Source organism: Glycine soja, chromosome 18 (assembly GCF_004193775.1).
Source record: "Glycine soja cultivar W05 chromosome 18, ASM419377v2, whole genome shotgun sequence".
Classification (NCBI taxonomy): Eukaryota; Viridiplantae; Streptophyta; class Magnoliopsida; order Fabales; family Fabaceae; genus Glycine; species Glycine soja.
Genome location: NC_041019.1, coordinates 17,498,316 through 17,515,747, shown reverse-complemented (window position 1 = coordinate 17,515,747; position 17,432 = coordinate 17,498,316). Strand labels below are relative to the sequence as shown.

At 37.3% G+C, this 17,432-nt stretch overlaps 1 pseudogene; it reads left to right on the top strand.

The window, feature by feature from the left end:
* The first annotated feature begins 207 nt into the window (after nucleotides 1-207).
* LOC114397027 lies at nucleotides 208-16,910 on the top strand (annotated as a pseudogene).
* The last annotated feature ends 522 nt before the right edge of the window (nucleotides 16,911-17,432 follow it).

Genomic DNA, 17,432 nt, shown 5'->3' with positions numbered 1-17,432 from the left:
AAAACCTCCTTCGATGTGAATGTTACAAAGGAGGTTTTATAAAAACCGTCTTTTTTAGTCCACCTAACTACTACGGTTTTTAAAAACCGCATTTGATTCGAAGTTATAAAATTTTTAATTATTTTATTTATTTCAGTTTTCCTTCTAAATTAATAAAATATATTATACAAAATGCTTTCATTATGCGAATTTGGATCAAGCGATCTCATGTGGAGGAGGATGGTTAAGGTCCAGATCGAAGATTCCAGAACCGTTCTCCTTAACCTCGCCTTCATTATGGTTCAGATCGATAACAGAGGAATAGTCTGAGTCGCTTGTCATCGCGTGGAACTCACTCGCCGCAACAGGATGATGATTGTAGCCATCGTACCTTTTTCAGAGTAGTTCCTCAAGTACCCCTTAACCTCGCCTTCATTATGGTTCCACCTTATTTTATAGAGAGAAGAAATTAATATAAGAACTAAAAAATAGAAGAATAGAAGAAAAAAAAAATATTGGCAGGAAAGAAAAAGTAGGTGTATGCTTATAAGTACTTGAGGATTTGAATTCTCTTTTATAAAACACAAATACAATTTTTAGATTTTAGTTAAATAATCATCAATCTGATTATAAAACACAAACACTGCATGGCGCCTTAGGGCCTTTTTGCTTGCATTGTTGTTGAATGTTTGATTGAGTTCATTAATTTAACTACTGGTTTGTGGACAGGAAGGGGTGGTTTTTGTGCTTTCGGGGTTTGTGAATCCGGAGAGGGGCATGTTGAGGCCACGAGCTATGGAAATGGGAGCAGAATATAAGCTTGATTGGAACTCTAATTGCACTCTCTTGGTTTGTGCTTTTCCAAATACCCCTAAGTTTAGACAAGTTGAAGCTGATTGTGGAACCATCGTGTCCAAGGTTTTCCTCTTCCCTTGTTTTGTTTCCATGTGAATGCAATTGTGATTGGTATTTCTCTATCTATTCTTTAAAACACGGCTTATATTTAATCTTATGTTTTTCTAGGCGTCATTTTTTATACCTCCATTGTTTATAAAAGGGTTAATATATATTGATGGGCTCATAGAATTAAAAGTAAAACTATTATCTTAATGGTCAAGAAAATGCATTAGAATCTTTGTTCATGGAATAATTTTCATTGTAAGCCTGTGTTTGATCGGTTAGCTCCACGTTTAATTTAATTTCAATTGTTGTAATAACCTTAATTTTTGGTGGTTGTTGGACGTTGTTTCAGTGCTTGAAGATTATAGGCATTTCTTTGTCGTGATTGTGTTAAGGGAATTTTTACCTAGTGTGTTAATTGAAGCATTTTGCTTATTTGTTAATAAGAGGTTTCTATCCCATAATCCAATCCGTTCCTTTCTTTATTTCACTAGTATCGGTAGTGAAATTGTTTGATTTTTCTAGCTAGTTATCTTGTTTTTTCTTTTTTGCAAAATATATTCAAACTCGTATAAATAGGTGTATTTATATTTGCTCTTCTCTAACTCTCTTTCTTTTATATAATGAACTATTTTTACTTCACGATTGATCACTAACATAAATCATTTTTAAAATCTGAAAGAGAAATGTTTGAACCTACTCTGCGCTGCTCCTAGTCTTACTCATGTCTTCATATTTTGGTTTTGGTCTATCGCATGAATTCATGTTAAGAATTAAAGCATTTTTCGTCTTCTTTAATATTATGTATATTATGTGCAGGGAAGAGTATGTAGCTAATTAAGGGTGTCAATAAATTTCGCTTTTTATCTGAGATAATACTAATAACCATCAGCCCACTCTCTGATAGGTGTTAATATGGGTGGTTACTAGTTTGGGCTTAGTGAAGCAAGGCCAAACATTAGTTATAAATTTATAATTTTTTTTCTTAATTTTCTTGTTCATGAGATTCTAATTAATTTAAAATTTGTTTGAAAAGTAAATAATATTTGATAAAAATTATTTTCTTCAAAGATTAAATTCAGGTAATATTCAAAAGATTTAATCTTAAATTTATAAATTATTGTTCCTATTTTCTCCAAATTCACTAATATTATAAGAGAGATAAAAATGAACTTTGAAACATATTAGTTCCCTCATTTTCTTATCATTTCTTCAATTTTTTTTTTTATCTAAACGAGATCAAATTAAAAGGCAAAAAATATCTTTTTTTTCTTCATTATTTTCTTGGAACCTAGTGAAAGGAAATGGATCACTTGAAGTAAATGACACTATTAGAAATTACACTTTCAACATCGATTATTTAGGGCATTCTACATCGGTTCTAAAACCGATGTTGAAAGTGCCGATGTTGAATGTATCATTGTTAACATCGGTTATGGAAAACCGATGTTAACATAAATATGATAACATCGGTTTTCTAAATACCCGATGTTAAACACAATGAACTACAGCAAAAAAAGTGTATGCATGATGAACGTTGACATCGATTTTGTAGTATAACTGATGTTAATATTGTATATTGACATTGGTTTTCTAGAAAAACCGATGTTAATGTAATTAATTAACATCGGTTTCCTACCAAAACCGATGTTAATGTATTACATTAACATCGGTTTCAGTTGAAAACTGATGTCAACGTTGATGATGCATACACTTATTTGGTGTAGTTCTTTGTATATAACATCAGTTATTTACAAATAACCGATGTTAATATACAAATGTTAACATCGGTTATTTACAAATAACCGATGTTAATACAAACGCTAACATCGATTTTCTATTATAACTGATGTTAATATACAAACGTTAACATCGGTTTTCTATTATAACCGATGTTAAGGTTCATGTGGACATCGATTTTTCTAAATAACTGATGTTGTTTACTATATTAACATCGGTTTTTGTTAATAACCGATGTTGTTTTCAAGTTTTTTTTTTTATATAAACTTTCTGTTTTTACAATCAACCCAAAATTGTACCTGTAAAATACAATTTCAGACCCAATTCACAGCAAATAAATATTTTATTCTGCTTTTAAGCAGTTTTAATCATAATAAACATCGAATAATTCATTTATCATAAAGAACAATCAACAAATGAATTCAATGTTCAAATTACATAAGAAATGTCAAAAATGTTAAACCAAAGTAAACTAAGCTAAAGTTAATGTATGTAAATCCTAGGTCTGATCTCTAACTCGGAGATAATATTGTGCCCACTGGATCCGCAACACCTTTAATCTCTCTGGCTCCAATAGTTTAGGATCGTTAAAATACTGCATGAAGAAATAAATCATAATAAGTTAATAATGTAATACAAATTATAAAAAATTGAATTTGTTTGAAATAAGCGTACCGCTTCCCAATTATTCCTAAAAGTTCCTAAAATGATGGTGGACATCCAGTGCATGACATAGTAGCCGCACTTAGTACTTCCTTTTTGTCTATTACACTAAATACATAATGAAATTTGGATATTAATTAAACAACTAGTGTATAGACACATAAGAAATATATATAACTGGAAGTTTTATGTAACTGAAGTACCTTGACGACAATCCACCTAGTAGGAGCCTTTGATTTAGGCTGTGGAGCATCATCAAGACCTTTTAAAGCACTATTTCATGTGAGTAACAATTAAAAATTGGTGTTGTACGTTGAGGTATTTCAATGCAAATGTATTGAAAAGAACATTAACCTATTAATAATTCCCTTAAGGTAGTTGTCTGGCCTGTTATGCAATGAACAAAACCAGACAACTAGGTGTTCCTTGGGCAGGATGACCACCATCTGCCAGTGTCCGCTGCAGTGGAGACGAATATGGGTTAGTATATTAGTAAACATTAATTAAATTCAGTTATTTTGTGTGACTTACCTATTTAGGTAGGCTCCAAGATAGACATTGCGTTTTGAACTCTGCATCCAAGTCTTTATGTAACTTTCAGACTCAAACTGTGATTGGCCAGACCTCTGAATGGACTGTGGCTCGAGGAATCCATAGATATCAGAATTCCCCACTCGCATACTTGTATCAATGAGATGCCTGTTTATGTTAAGTCAAAGTTAAATATTTATGAATTCAAACCAATAACTTAGGTAATTAAAAGTAATATAAAATAACTTACAGAATCCACAACTGTAACACTGAAATGCTGAGACATTGACCACCGTGTGCGATTTTAGAGAGGTCTTCGTGCTTTATGTAGAGCGGGAAATCTGGATTAAAGACCCCGAACACGGTGGCATCCCATGTAACCTGATAAGGCCTCAAGAAAAGCTCTGGGATGGTCAATGTCATCAGATAAAGCGGATCATCAACTTTCGAATCAGGCTTCGGAGGTGGTTTTGCCGGAGACACAACTACCTGTTCATGAAACAAAGTAAAATGGCCTAATTTGAGGCACGCTGAATGAATTAATTTAAAAATAAGAAACATATAGTAAGAGTAAAGTACCTGCTGTGATAAAGACTTGACCAGATGTGTCGGCCAAGCAAGAAAGGTGTGAAGTGCCTGCCCCACTAAGGAAACCTCATCAGTGGGTACAGGAACTGGAGCATCTGCATCTGTAACCTCCTCCACATCCACCTTTACTTGGCCAGGCAACAAAGGAGTGTTATGAACAACAGTGGATCCCTCATAAACTCTCCCTAGGGCAACCACGGGCAAGATCTGCTTCGATGTACAAGCCGCACCTATCGGAGTCACCCATCTCAGGATCGTTTCCTGAGGGATCAACACAACTCCCCTTTGTGCTTACTCGAGGACCGAAGGGACCAACCAGAGGATCGGGAGGTAGTGCAAGTCCCTGAGATTGCATCTGGGACTGAATCTGGGATTGCATCTGGCTGAAGGTTGCCATGAGCTGCAGCGTCACTTTTTCTATGATTGACTCCTCTAGCTGGTCCCTGATTTGCTGAGTCAGCTGCTGCAATTCTTCAGGAGGCAGGGAGGAAGAGCTGCAGGACGTCCGTGGAACCGATCCAAAGTACTACTTGATCGTGACACCAGCTCCAGCAGCACGGACACGTCCAGGGTGCTCTGGACGTCCAATAGCAGCGACGAGAACATCCTGACGTCCATGGGGAATGAAAGATCCCTGTGTCGCCTACTCCTCAAAGGAATCTTGCACAGAAAACACAGTTGTACATGACATTAACAAAATAATGAAATATAATTCTAATGCTTAGTTGAAAATGACTTACGATCTTCTCAGCGATTTCCTTTGCGGCCTTAGTCGTCATCTCCCCTGTTTTCTTCGTGCAGGCCATCTTCCACTTCACGTGGCGTCTGACCAGGGCTGGAGGGTCGATGATGCCATCAATGCTTCCTGACTGTGCAGCTTCCTGTAGCTTCTTCTTGGTCTTCTCAGCCAAGAGCTTCTGCTCTAAATAGTCATAACCCCATGAGACAGAACATGGGGGGCAATGTTCTGCTTCTGGATGGCCTGTGCCTCTTTGCGCACATCCTGCAAAAAAAAACAATAATGTTTCAAATTGCTAGAATGAAGTATAACAAGTTAATGTTTTTTTGGAAAACAACTTAAATGGCAAGGAACATACCTCCCAAGAAGGGTTTCTGCGAGTTTGGCAAAACTGGGCCCATTTTTCCTTGCTAATGTCGTATTTCTCACAAACAGTGTCCTCCGCACCATCCTAATCGGCTGCAAGGGCCCATTTCCTCGTGAGGTCTTATTTAAACTGCCTCCATCTCTCCCCCACGGTCTGAAGTAACTTCCTTTTCGTCCTACTGTCAGAAGCCTCTGGGATATCAAATTTCGTCTGACAACATCAAATAAAGTTTATTTGTTACAATAATGTATATTTTGGATTTTAATTAAACAAAATCAAATAAGAAAAGGAAAATACCTGAATATCCTCCCAAATCAGGTCCTTCTGAGCAGTAGGGACCTCCTTCCAATTCTCGTAGGTGACGTCCACCTTATCACGTGCCACAATCCCCAAATATGTCCTTAATTTCTTCTTGTGGGGACCATCGGCCTTGCCGGTAGCAGGATCTACATGGACCACTGGTCTCTCAGCACCAGGTGGTCTAGTAGACAACGATCATAGACGTGAGGTTTTGCATGTCCGCTTCACGGCAGACGGCGAAGCTGATGCGTCCGAAAGAGCAAAAGGAGGAGGAGGAGGAGGAGAAAGAGGAAGAGGAGGAGGAGGAGGAGGGGAGGCAGGTGGAGAAGCCATGATCCTTTATACAATAACATACAACAACATACAAAATTTTAATTTTGATTACAGACAATTATCAACATCAACAGTTCTTTATGTAAGTAATCTGGAATAGTGGGGTTCAGGGGTGGTCATGCTTTATTATTGTAGGTGTGTATGTGTGTCTTCCTCTGTGTGTGTGTGTGTGTGTGTCTGTGTGTGCTTTCAAAAAAGGATTAATCAAAAGAGGATAAGTCATAAGTGATTTACTTGTGGTTTTTAATTATGATTCACAACAAGATAAGATGTAATAGTAGTGAAAATGTCTGATAAATGAAAAGTCTGATAAATTCAAGTTGATGATATGTTGTGATACTTGTGTTTTAAATTTGTTTCAACACATGAAAGAAAATTACTGTGTAGCACAAATAACAATAATCGTAGACAGGTGAAGATTACATAGTGTGCACTGAAAGCTACATTTCCATGGGATTTAAAGGATGTCAAAGTGGGGTCAATGCAAGCAAAGTTTTCTTAGATTTTTGGAATTGTACACAAATCATTCAGAACAGTACTTCAAACTCTCGAGGAAGGAATGACATGAAGACCTTAAAAAATACACATGTACATGGCATCGCTAGGACTTCAAACAGCTCATGTTTGTCGCCAGTTTAATCATCCACCACCCTTACCTTCTCTGGCTTCTCATGTTTATTATTGTTAAACCCATATTTATGCTCTCCTCCCTTCATGTCTTGTTTTATCACAACTTTAGCCAAATCTCCTGTCTTCAGCACAGTTCAATCTCCTATCTTATTCTCCGATGACACACTTTGATGGTCTGTATCTCTTTTCTTCATATGTTCTAGTGCTTCAGCTTCAAAATGCATAAATCAATCTAAACTTTCCAGTGATCACCAAAGGCTTCTGCATCAGCATTGACACTCTCCACCCTCTTTGGTTTATGCTTTTGTGCTGCATTCCTTGGTTCCTCCTTATAAATCTCAGATTTATTAGAGGTTGCACTAGAACAATCAGCACCAATCTGTGGCTCTTCCTCCTCTACCAATTCAATATCTTTCCTTTCATCTTTGCTTTTGTAAACTACACTGTAATTTACAAAACAAAAGTTGAAAGGAAATATATTGAGCTGGTAGACGAGGAAGAACCACGGATTGGTGCTGATTGTTATAGTGTAACCTGTAATAAATCTCAGATTTATAACGAGGAAGTAGGGAATGCAGAATAGAAGCATAAACCAAAGAGGGCGGAGAGTGTCAATGCTGATGCAGAAGCCTTTGGTGATCACTGGAAAGTTCATATTGGTTTATGCATTCTGAAGCTGAAGCACTAGAACATATGAAGAAAAGAGATACACGCCATCAAAGTGTGTCATTGGAGAATAAGACAGGAGATTCAACTGTGCTGAAGATAGGAGATTCGTCTAAAGTTGTGATAAAACAAGACATGAAGGGAGGAGGGCATAAATATGGGTTTAACAACAATAAACGTGAGAAGCCAAAGAAGGTAAGGGTGGTGGATGATGAAACTGTTGACAAACATGAGTTGTATGATTGTTCTTACATAGAATTGTACAAGTATTGGGTGTCAGGATTTCTCTAATCTGATTAACGACTTAAATGTTAATCATAATGTGTCTATTGTAAAGTCATGCAAATGTGAGTAAAGCGGAATTCATTATCAAAAGGATGCAGTTTAACACTAGACACGGCAGTGTATGGAAGTCATGTTCCTTCTATGAGATCTAATCTTAGGAATTAAAATCTATGAGAAGCATAAAAGGAGTACTGTGGGGGCTTCTTGGTAAGATTTTCTCCTTCATAATAGTTTCCACTCCTCACGGAGACCTTAATAATGTGGCCGAGACAGTGGTAAAGAAGGAGAACAAACACTCCTCTTGGCTGATAATTTGCAAACAAAAGTCCCACAGTTATGGAAAATTTCTCAACAACAAAAAATATATTGTTTGAAAAGCATCGATATTCCACATAAAAGTTGCAGGGGCACGCACATATAAGAAAGGAGGAACTGAATTTATTTTAGAAAAAGAAATACATGAAAGAACATGGGATTCGAAGTAAGGTTTGAGGTGCCTTTTTGCTAAAATTTGCCATTAAATGGTCTAGGATGTTCCTAATTATGCTTAGCATACCATGCCTATTTTCTGTTTGCCACAAGAGTGGCTATGGTGTGAATCATGGTGTGGTAATGCTACAAAATACAAGGCAAAATGAGTAGGATTGCAGAATCTGCCTCCCCTTTCCCTCACAGAAAGGGAGTTCTCTACAAGATTCAGCATGTGACTGGATGGCTTGATGGAGAGAAGAGTATGGCAAAGCACATGAACTGGATGAGGAAATTTTATTTCTACATGGCTCCCTATGTTTCTAAGTATCCAAGGGAAACTTATGTGAATTATAGAGACTTGGATATAGGGAAGAACAAGAACAATAACACTTGAAGGCTTCATCATGGGGCTATAGGTATTTCAAGGGTAACTTCAATAGGTTAGTGAAGGTGAAAACTAAAGTTGATCCATCTAATTTCTTTAGGCATGAGCAGAGTATCCCTCTATTTCCAACTGGTAAGAAATAGTAAAAGGCAAGAAGAGAAGAAGCTAGGTCAAAGGGTTACATGCAACATTGTATTATGGCTAGAATGCTAGATCAATATGACAACACTATGGTTAAATCTGTTTACCAGTTTGATTATTAGCTGAAGAATAAAGATTCTCATACATATATTTGTGTTCTTTATTTTCTACTTCTATTGATAATGTGAAGTATTCACAATTTAGTCCATTTGCCATTAGTTTCTTTTCATGGGTGTGTACTCGTGGCACTAAGCTGGGAATATAGCATGGGAAATTCTTGAGTTTGGTATTGAATTGACTTCTGATATGATATATCATGTTACTTATCAAAAATATATTGTGCAGATTAGAGCATTTAAGACCATGGTGTTTAATTGTTGATATTGAGTGATAATCCCAAGCTGTGAACAGTCTGCAAATTTTGGATTTAGGATTTTATGGGTTCTAGAGTAGATTCAAGCAAAAAAAAACTAGGGTATAAAATAAACAAATAAATAAGTAATTATAGTGCTATCTGTCAAAGAATCAGATCCAGGCACCTGATCAAGTTGAAGAAAAAAATATTAGTCTTGTAGGAGTAGAAGAAATTAACCTCGGCAAGGCACCTAAGGTTCTTCAGTTGTTGGGTATCACACATAAAAGGTCGTTGTTACACATGTTGGTGATGAGAGACAAAAAAAATTTAGCCCAGAGACAAAAAAAAGTTGTATTCCATTATCAGCCACTCCACATTTTTGGTTTACTAAACAAGTGTAAAGCTTAATTCCAAATTTTTATCTCCTTATTTTTAGTTCCTCATTAACTCAACCAACTATACCTTAATACTTGACCTATTAAACCTTGACAAATTGATCAAAATACTCAAGACATATAATGTGAACAGAAGTAACAGCTGACTAATCCTTGTACCCGTAAATATTAAGTCAAGTAATGTCTTGAACTAGTAGAATCAGCACAGTAATCAAAGTAAACCAAAATAATGAGATTCTTTGATCTTTAGGCTTACACTGTCATGATGCTACTACTACCTGAATTAGAGACCTGTATCTTATTTCTTTTCTTCTTTCTATTTTTTTCCTTTTTTGTCTTGAAAAAGTTATTACACTACTAATCAGTGGAGGCATAGTGATCAAGTTCAATGTAGTATATTTATCCATATAGTCAAACCCAAGGATGACAAATGTAGCAAAATCTATAAGAAGGGAGCCCCAATCTATCCCTAAGGAGCTCCTGAGCAATGAAAGAAGGGGGGTTATCCCACCAAGTGTAACCCAACAACTGTGCACCAAAAGAGGCAACATTGTGTGCACAAGTGTGTGCCTCCTTATAAATGTGAGAAATCTTAAATCTAAAAGTTCTAGTTAGATTAATACAATTTAACGAACGATTATACAAAGGCCAAGGGACGCTCTCTGGATGAGACAAGGTTCGAACAAAAAGAGAAGAATCTATATCCAATTAAAGAGGATGAAAGTTCATTTCCTTAGCCGTTTCAATAGCCAAAATAACTGCAAAACTTCAGCATAAAAGGCCGACTGAATTGGTGTTCCAGTTGCTATAAATTAATAATAATTAACAACTATATAATGGACTAAATCAGAATTAAATCATATAGAGAGGATTATGGGCAGAGTTCTCTGAAAATGAATAAACACACACTGGAAGGCTTAGAAATTTATCAACTATTTTATTTTATTTTTTTCTAATTTATTTCTCAAATTAAACATAGACTTAGGTTTACATGTTTCATTATGAATTTTAAAATACTTAGAATCTCTCTCCCTCATACACCAGAAGAGTAAATTGAAGTCAAATAAGAACTGGATGGAAGTAGAAGATAACTATTTTATCACCACTCTTATCATTCTACCCAAAATAACATAGAAGATAAAATCAATTTAGATATTTTCATTGATGATAATAACCAAATGAGGGATACATTTATGTTGAGTAAGATTTGTGTTGAGTAACCTAAGTGCAAAAGCAGTGTGGGCAACAAGGTCAATGTCTGCAGCTAACAACAAGATGATTGAGGCAGTAGCTGCTACGCAGAAGGAACAGTATCTGAAGAAGGAAGACTACCTGCAACAATTTAAAATGAACTGCCATGAGTTCCATTTTCAAAGCTTTCATCCAATATATGCATGTTTTCAATAATGCAATTAGTAAACCAATGACACAAACCAATGTAGTATTGATTGATTCTAAATAGAAATGTAGTATTGATTTGCTCCATTTTATGGACTCATATTAAATGTCCATTAAATATTAATGAATTTGAATAATGTGAATGAGTTATGTAAATGAATCTAGCAAAATCAAATATATAAATAGAAAATTACATTAGACGATGTTAATTAATTCTCTTTCATCATGATCATTACGATTAGCATGAACATCGTCAACTTCTTCTTCTCCGACAACGTTAAGAGTCATTTGTGCGGTCAAAGGACTAACATAGGTGTCCATGTATGAATCATCATCTTCTACATTGACACCAATTGTTTTGCCCTGCAGAACCATGCACCACCTTTCATCACAGGGGTCTTGCACTTAAAATACTTGTCTAGCTTGTTCTGCCATGATGAAAGGCTCATTGTGGTAACCAAGTTTGTTTAGGTCTACCAACGTAAATCCTATATCATCGGTGCGCACACCGGTGTTGCTGTCAACCCATTTACATTTGAAAACATAAACAGTAAATTTCACATAGTTAAGCTTCCAAATTTCATTAATGAACCCAAAGTAAGGGATGGAAGCTACACTGGGATTGGCGTCATTCACACTTGCGAAGTGTTGAGATTCAGCCCTTAGGGTGACCCCGTTGTTCTGCATTGTACTTTTGTCATCTTGTGCTTTTGTGTAAAATGAATACTTGTTTATGTCATATCCTTGCCAAGTTATAACATTTCTTTTAGGCCCATCTGCTAGCTTTCTTAATGTTTCTGAAGCATTCTCATCTGCAAAGATTGTATCTTTAAACCAATCACATAAAGTCTTGTTGTGCTTTTTCAACACCCAATTCCTTGACATTTTTGGGTTATTTTGTTTGACTAAAGCTTCATGCTTAAGTATGTATGGAAAAACTTCATTACTATTGTTCAAGACATACAAGTGAGCTTGTAACAAATGTTCTACACTTGGAGTGATCACATGCAGTCCTCTTAAACCCTTACCACTCACTCTGTCATCATGCCGAGACTCAGGAAGGCCAACAGGTTTAGCCTTCTCAATGTATTCTGAACAAAATTCAATGGCTTCTTCTGCAATGTATCTCTCAACAATAGATGCTTCTGGCCGATAAAGATTCTTTGTATACCCTTTTAAGATCTTCATGTATCGCTCAACCGAGTACATCCACCGTAGATAAATAGGACCACAACATTTGATTTCTCTGACTAGATGCATAATCAAATGAATCATGATGTCAAAGAAAGTAGGGGGAAAATTCATCTCCAACTGGCACAGTATAATTGCGGCCTCATTTTCCAACTCATCAAACTTGACAGGATCAATGACTTTGCTACATATAGCATGGATGAAAAAGCATAGGCGAGTTATGGCTAACCTGACTTTGTTTGGCAAGATGCCTCGTATAGCCATGGCTAACAATTGTTGCATGAGTACGTAACAATCGTGAGACTTTAACCCTACAAGCTTAAGCTCCTTCAACTGCACAAGGCTCTTAATATTTGAAGAGTATCCTTGTGGAACCTTCACCCGATGAAGACACTGACAAAAATTCTCCTTTTTGGACAAAGTATGGCAAGCTGGGGGCAAGTAAATTTTCTTCCCATCAGACCTTGGATGCAACTATGATCGTATGCCCATATCAACTAGATCTTGATGGGTATTCAAGCCATCCTTTGTCTTGCCTTGAATGTTAAGGAGCGTCCCAATGACACTGTCACAAACATTTTTCTCCATATGCATAACATCAATACAATGTCTAACATCAAGATCAGACCAGTACGGAAGATCAAAGAAAATGAACCTCTTCTTCCATATGCAACTCTGACTTTTATCCTTCTTTTGGGTCTTTCCAAATACATTATTCAGGTGTTGAACCCGCTGATATACCTGCTCACCAATCAACGATATCGGCGCAATATCATGCTCTTGACTTCCATTAAAAGCTTTTTTCAGTCATCTGTAAGGATGATTGGGTGTTAGAAAGCGGCGATGCCTACTGTAGACTATTTTTCTCCCATGTTTTAGTTCTATGTAGCTTGTGTTTTCTTCGCAGATGAGGCATGCATGATGACCCTTAACACTGTAACCGCTAAGATTCCCATATGCTAGTAAGTCATTAATGGTACAAAAAAGCATTGCACGTATTTCAAACGTCTCTTTGTGAAACGCATCAAACACTATAACCCCCTCGTCCCATAACTTTCTCAGATCTTCAACCAACGGACTTAGATAAACATCAATTTCATTTCCTGGCTGTCTTGGGCCCGATATCATCATAGACAACATCATGTATTGTCGCTTCATGCACAGCCAAGGAGGCAAATTGTAAATTACTAGCAGAACTGGCCATGAACTGTGTTGCGTGCTTAAGGTGCCATATGGATTCATTCCATCACTGGCGAGGCCAAGTCTAAGATTTCTTGGCTCTTTCCCGAAATCCGGATACAAACCATCAATCTTCTTCCACTGTGAGCAATCAGGCAGATGACGGACCAGTCTATCAGAAATCCTTCCATTTGCATGCCATGTAAGGTCTTTTGCGTCGTCCTCGTTAGCAAAAAGACGCTTAAACCTTGGGATGATTGGAAGATGCCACAAAACCTTCGCTGGCGGGCCCTTATTTGAGTTTTCATCATAACTGTTTTCCTCTTCATCCTTCACTTTGTACCGTGAAATCCCATAGATAGGGCATTTGGACATTTCTTGGAATTCATGCCTGTAGAGTATGCAATCATTGGGGCAAGCATGAATCTTCTGATACTCCATACCCATGGGACACAATATCTTTTTCGCCTTATAGTAAGTTTTAGGCAGTGTGTTGTCCTTTGGAAGTAGATTGTGCACTACCTCAAGCAGTGAGGTGAAACTTTTGTCACTCCACCCATACCTGGCCTTCACATTAACCAGACTTAACACCACAGACAACAGGGTTAAGGAATTCTTGCACCCCGTATACAAAGGCTTCTTTGAATCACTCTGCAATCCTTCATACACAAGGGTGTGTGCTTCCTGAAAAGACTCTTGTCCAAGGTCACGAATCATGTCCTCCAAGCGATCTCCCATTTCTATATCAAACGGTTTAGATTGGGACCCACTCTGCATGTCAGTCACTTCACCATGCCATATCCACATCGTGTAATTCTTCTTGATCCCATCACACAATAGATGGTCCCGTATGTCATCCAGTAGTTGTCGTCTTCCGTTCAAACAATTGATGCAAGGAAAACAATATTTTCCTTCTTCATTCGGTCGACCCCTTTCTAAAGCAAATTGAAAGAACTGCTCCATGCCATCCTCATATTCTGGGCTCATGCGACTTTGATTGATCCAACTTCGATCCATCTAAGCAATTCCATGCATGAAAATCTCACTTTTTATTTATAGGTGTGGCCCTATCCCATTTAGGAAGATTGTCTTTTATGTTAGCCTCAAACGTCATGGTTAGCATTATTTTGAACAATTTGACTAAATTTCGGCAGCATTTTGCATTGCTCTCCAAGTACACGACATGACATCGGTGAAATTAATTTCCCGATAATCAAGTATGCACTCAGAGAACAAGTTGAAATGCATTGTACCAAAATTTCATCAAATTATTGAAAATAATAATAACCTTAACGAATGAATCTAACATAAAAATACCAGTCTCCCCAAACTGTCCAAACGGACAATTCAAGACTAAATACAATGACTAATGCAAACTGTCCACAAGAGTCATTGCATTCAGTCTCAAACGGGAATCTAAGGTTCATTCAGCATGAACAACAGTTGTTTATATAGCAAATTACATTGATGACATACAAGAACATACAAAAGGTAAAATTCAATTACAGACAAATATAGACATCAACAGTTGTTTATGTAACTAATTTCAAATTCTGGGTTTCAAGGGTGCTTATGCTTTATTATTGTAGTTGGATATGTGTGTGTGTGTGTGTGTGTATCATGAGGGTCTGTGTGTATCATGAGGATGTGTGTAGTTGTCATGCTAGTAAAATTTGAGGGCAAACTAGTGATCAATGTTGTTTTGTGTGATTACAGATTATGGAAATCTATCCACTATGGCTTTAAGTCTGAAGGACCCTGTTAGTGTGAAGGAGAGGAGGGAACGTTTTCTGCAGGGTTTGGGCTTAGCTGACTCTACAAACCAACTATCTTGTGCCTAAAAGCAAGGATGAAATCCTCACCTTGTCTTCGATGACTTTAGCTATGAAGTCACTTTGTGAAAGTCACAATGACATATGGACCCTTATGACTGCCTTTGAGCTTCCTGTGAGTGATTGGGAGGACAAATGGATTGATGTGTACTTCGACATAAGTTCAAAGTTGCTAGACATTTGCAATGGATTTAGCTCTGAGCTTTCACGTGTGAACCAGGAAAACCTTCCTCTTAAGTGTGCATTGCACAATTTAGACTGTTTTTTTATTTGTTTTGCTCAGCGAAAATAGATAATATATGTGCGAGAGCCAAAGCGCAGGAAGATGAAGACAATCTCTGGATATTGTGTTTCGGTAAAAGACATATTAGTTTCGAAAGCAGCTAAAATTCTCACAAAGTTTGTCTCTGCTGACAATGGTGCTTCTCATGTCATCAATGCATATCTCCACCAAGCTTCTGCATCTTTCAACGAGCTCAAGCAGCTCCACAAGGAGCTTGGATCATCTCACTCTCATAAGAAGCACAAAAGGCGCAGAACAGAGAATGGTAATGATAGTGGGAAGGTAGTGGGAAATTTTGTTCAAAGTGTTGATATTAACAAGGAGCTCAGCCTTGGGCATGTGAAATTTGATCAGTTCAAAAGGCAATAAAGTGGTAGTGGGAATGCTGATCAAGATGATGAAAATTTTAGTCAACAACTTGATGGTTTTATTGGGTATGAAACTGAAAATGTGGATGGGGGTGAAATGCATAAGAAGAAGAAAAAGAAGAAGCAGGAAGTTGAGTCCTTGCACGACATAGATAGCACCGTTAAATTTGGAGTGAGGGAAGCTGATGGAAAGCTACCTAATGGATCCCAAAATGAAAGTGAGTCAACCAGAGAACAGGGAAATGAAGGCAACATCAACGCGGGGATGGAAGAAGGAAGGAAATAGAAAAGTGGAAAGAAGCACAAAGTAAGTACTAGTAGTTTATCCAGTTATAAGGGTGAGGCTGATAATGGAAAAGATCTAGAACAACAAAAAGAGATGGAAAAAAAATCATGCAACGGCTTCGAGGGTGAAAATGGAGGGCTTGGTAGTTCCCAGGTTTACAAATCAAGAACAAAAAGAATCACAATTTAGACTCTGCCTCTTCAAAGCAGTATCTTCGGGCATGTTCTCTACTTGATGATTGGAGACAGCATGTTAGTTCTAGGAACCCTGGAATTGAGAAATGTAGTTCTATGTTACATAATCTTGTGGGCTCACTAGATCTTCCTAAGGTTAAAAATTCTGCCAAAGGTAAGGTTTTGATGCAAGCAATGTATAGAGTTAAGGTGGAGACTGTATTTATTTGCAGGGTGTTTACTGCAGCATTCTTTGGCTCGTCAAAGAAGTTATCAGACTTGAATGTGGCCGACATACATTCATGGGCTCCAGATTTTAGAAGGTTGCAGAATCTTGTAAATGAGGAAATTAGAGTAAGATTTTCTGGTGGTAAATTTACTATATTGAATGAGTTGGAAGCGGTTGATGCCTCTGTGAAGATATTATATCCTACTATCCAGGCTGGTGTAGATACCGTTGAGATAGAATGGCTTGTGAAGACTGTTGAGGAATTACGTGCGGGTGCCGAGAAGCTTTCATAAGGAAATGATCTTCTTGCAAAGGGAGTAGATGGGTTTTTTGAAGCCGTTATGACTAGTCGCGATACTTTGCTCAGCTCTATGAGGTTTGATAAAACTGTAAATGATCGTTCCCCAGGCCGTAACAGAGACATGCAGGTAGTTCACTAATTATGCAGTAGCCTAACTCTGGTAGGTTTGGGGGGGTGTTCCTTTGTAGGATTAGTAGTATTTTCGATCTGTTAGTATTTTTTGTGTGTGTGGTTGTGTGTGTGTGTGTGTGCGTGTGGCTATGTGTGTGTGTGTGTGTGTCGATGTTTGTGTGTGTGTGTATGTGGGTGTGTGGTTATCTGTGTGTGTGTGTGTGTGTGTGTTTGTGTGTCTGTGGCTGTGTGTGTGTGTGTATGGTTGTGTGTGTGTATGTGGGTGTGTGTGTGGCTGTGTGTGTGTGTGTATGTGTGTGTGTGTGTGTGTGGTTGTGTGTGTGTATGTGGGTGTGTGTGTGTGTGTGGCTATATGTGTGTGTGTCAATAGCACAAGCTGGATTTCAATCTCAGATTTAGGGGTGGAGTATTGATAGATACTCATTAGATGTTAGATAAGTTAGTCAAACAAATACAACAATTTATCTACCAAACAATGGTATTGGGCTTGCAAATTGATTATTTGATATTTACTGATGTGCCATTATTTTCTCCTATTTCTTAACCCTTTTTGCACCATTTTAAGTACTGATTAGTCTTAATTGTCAAATTA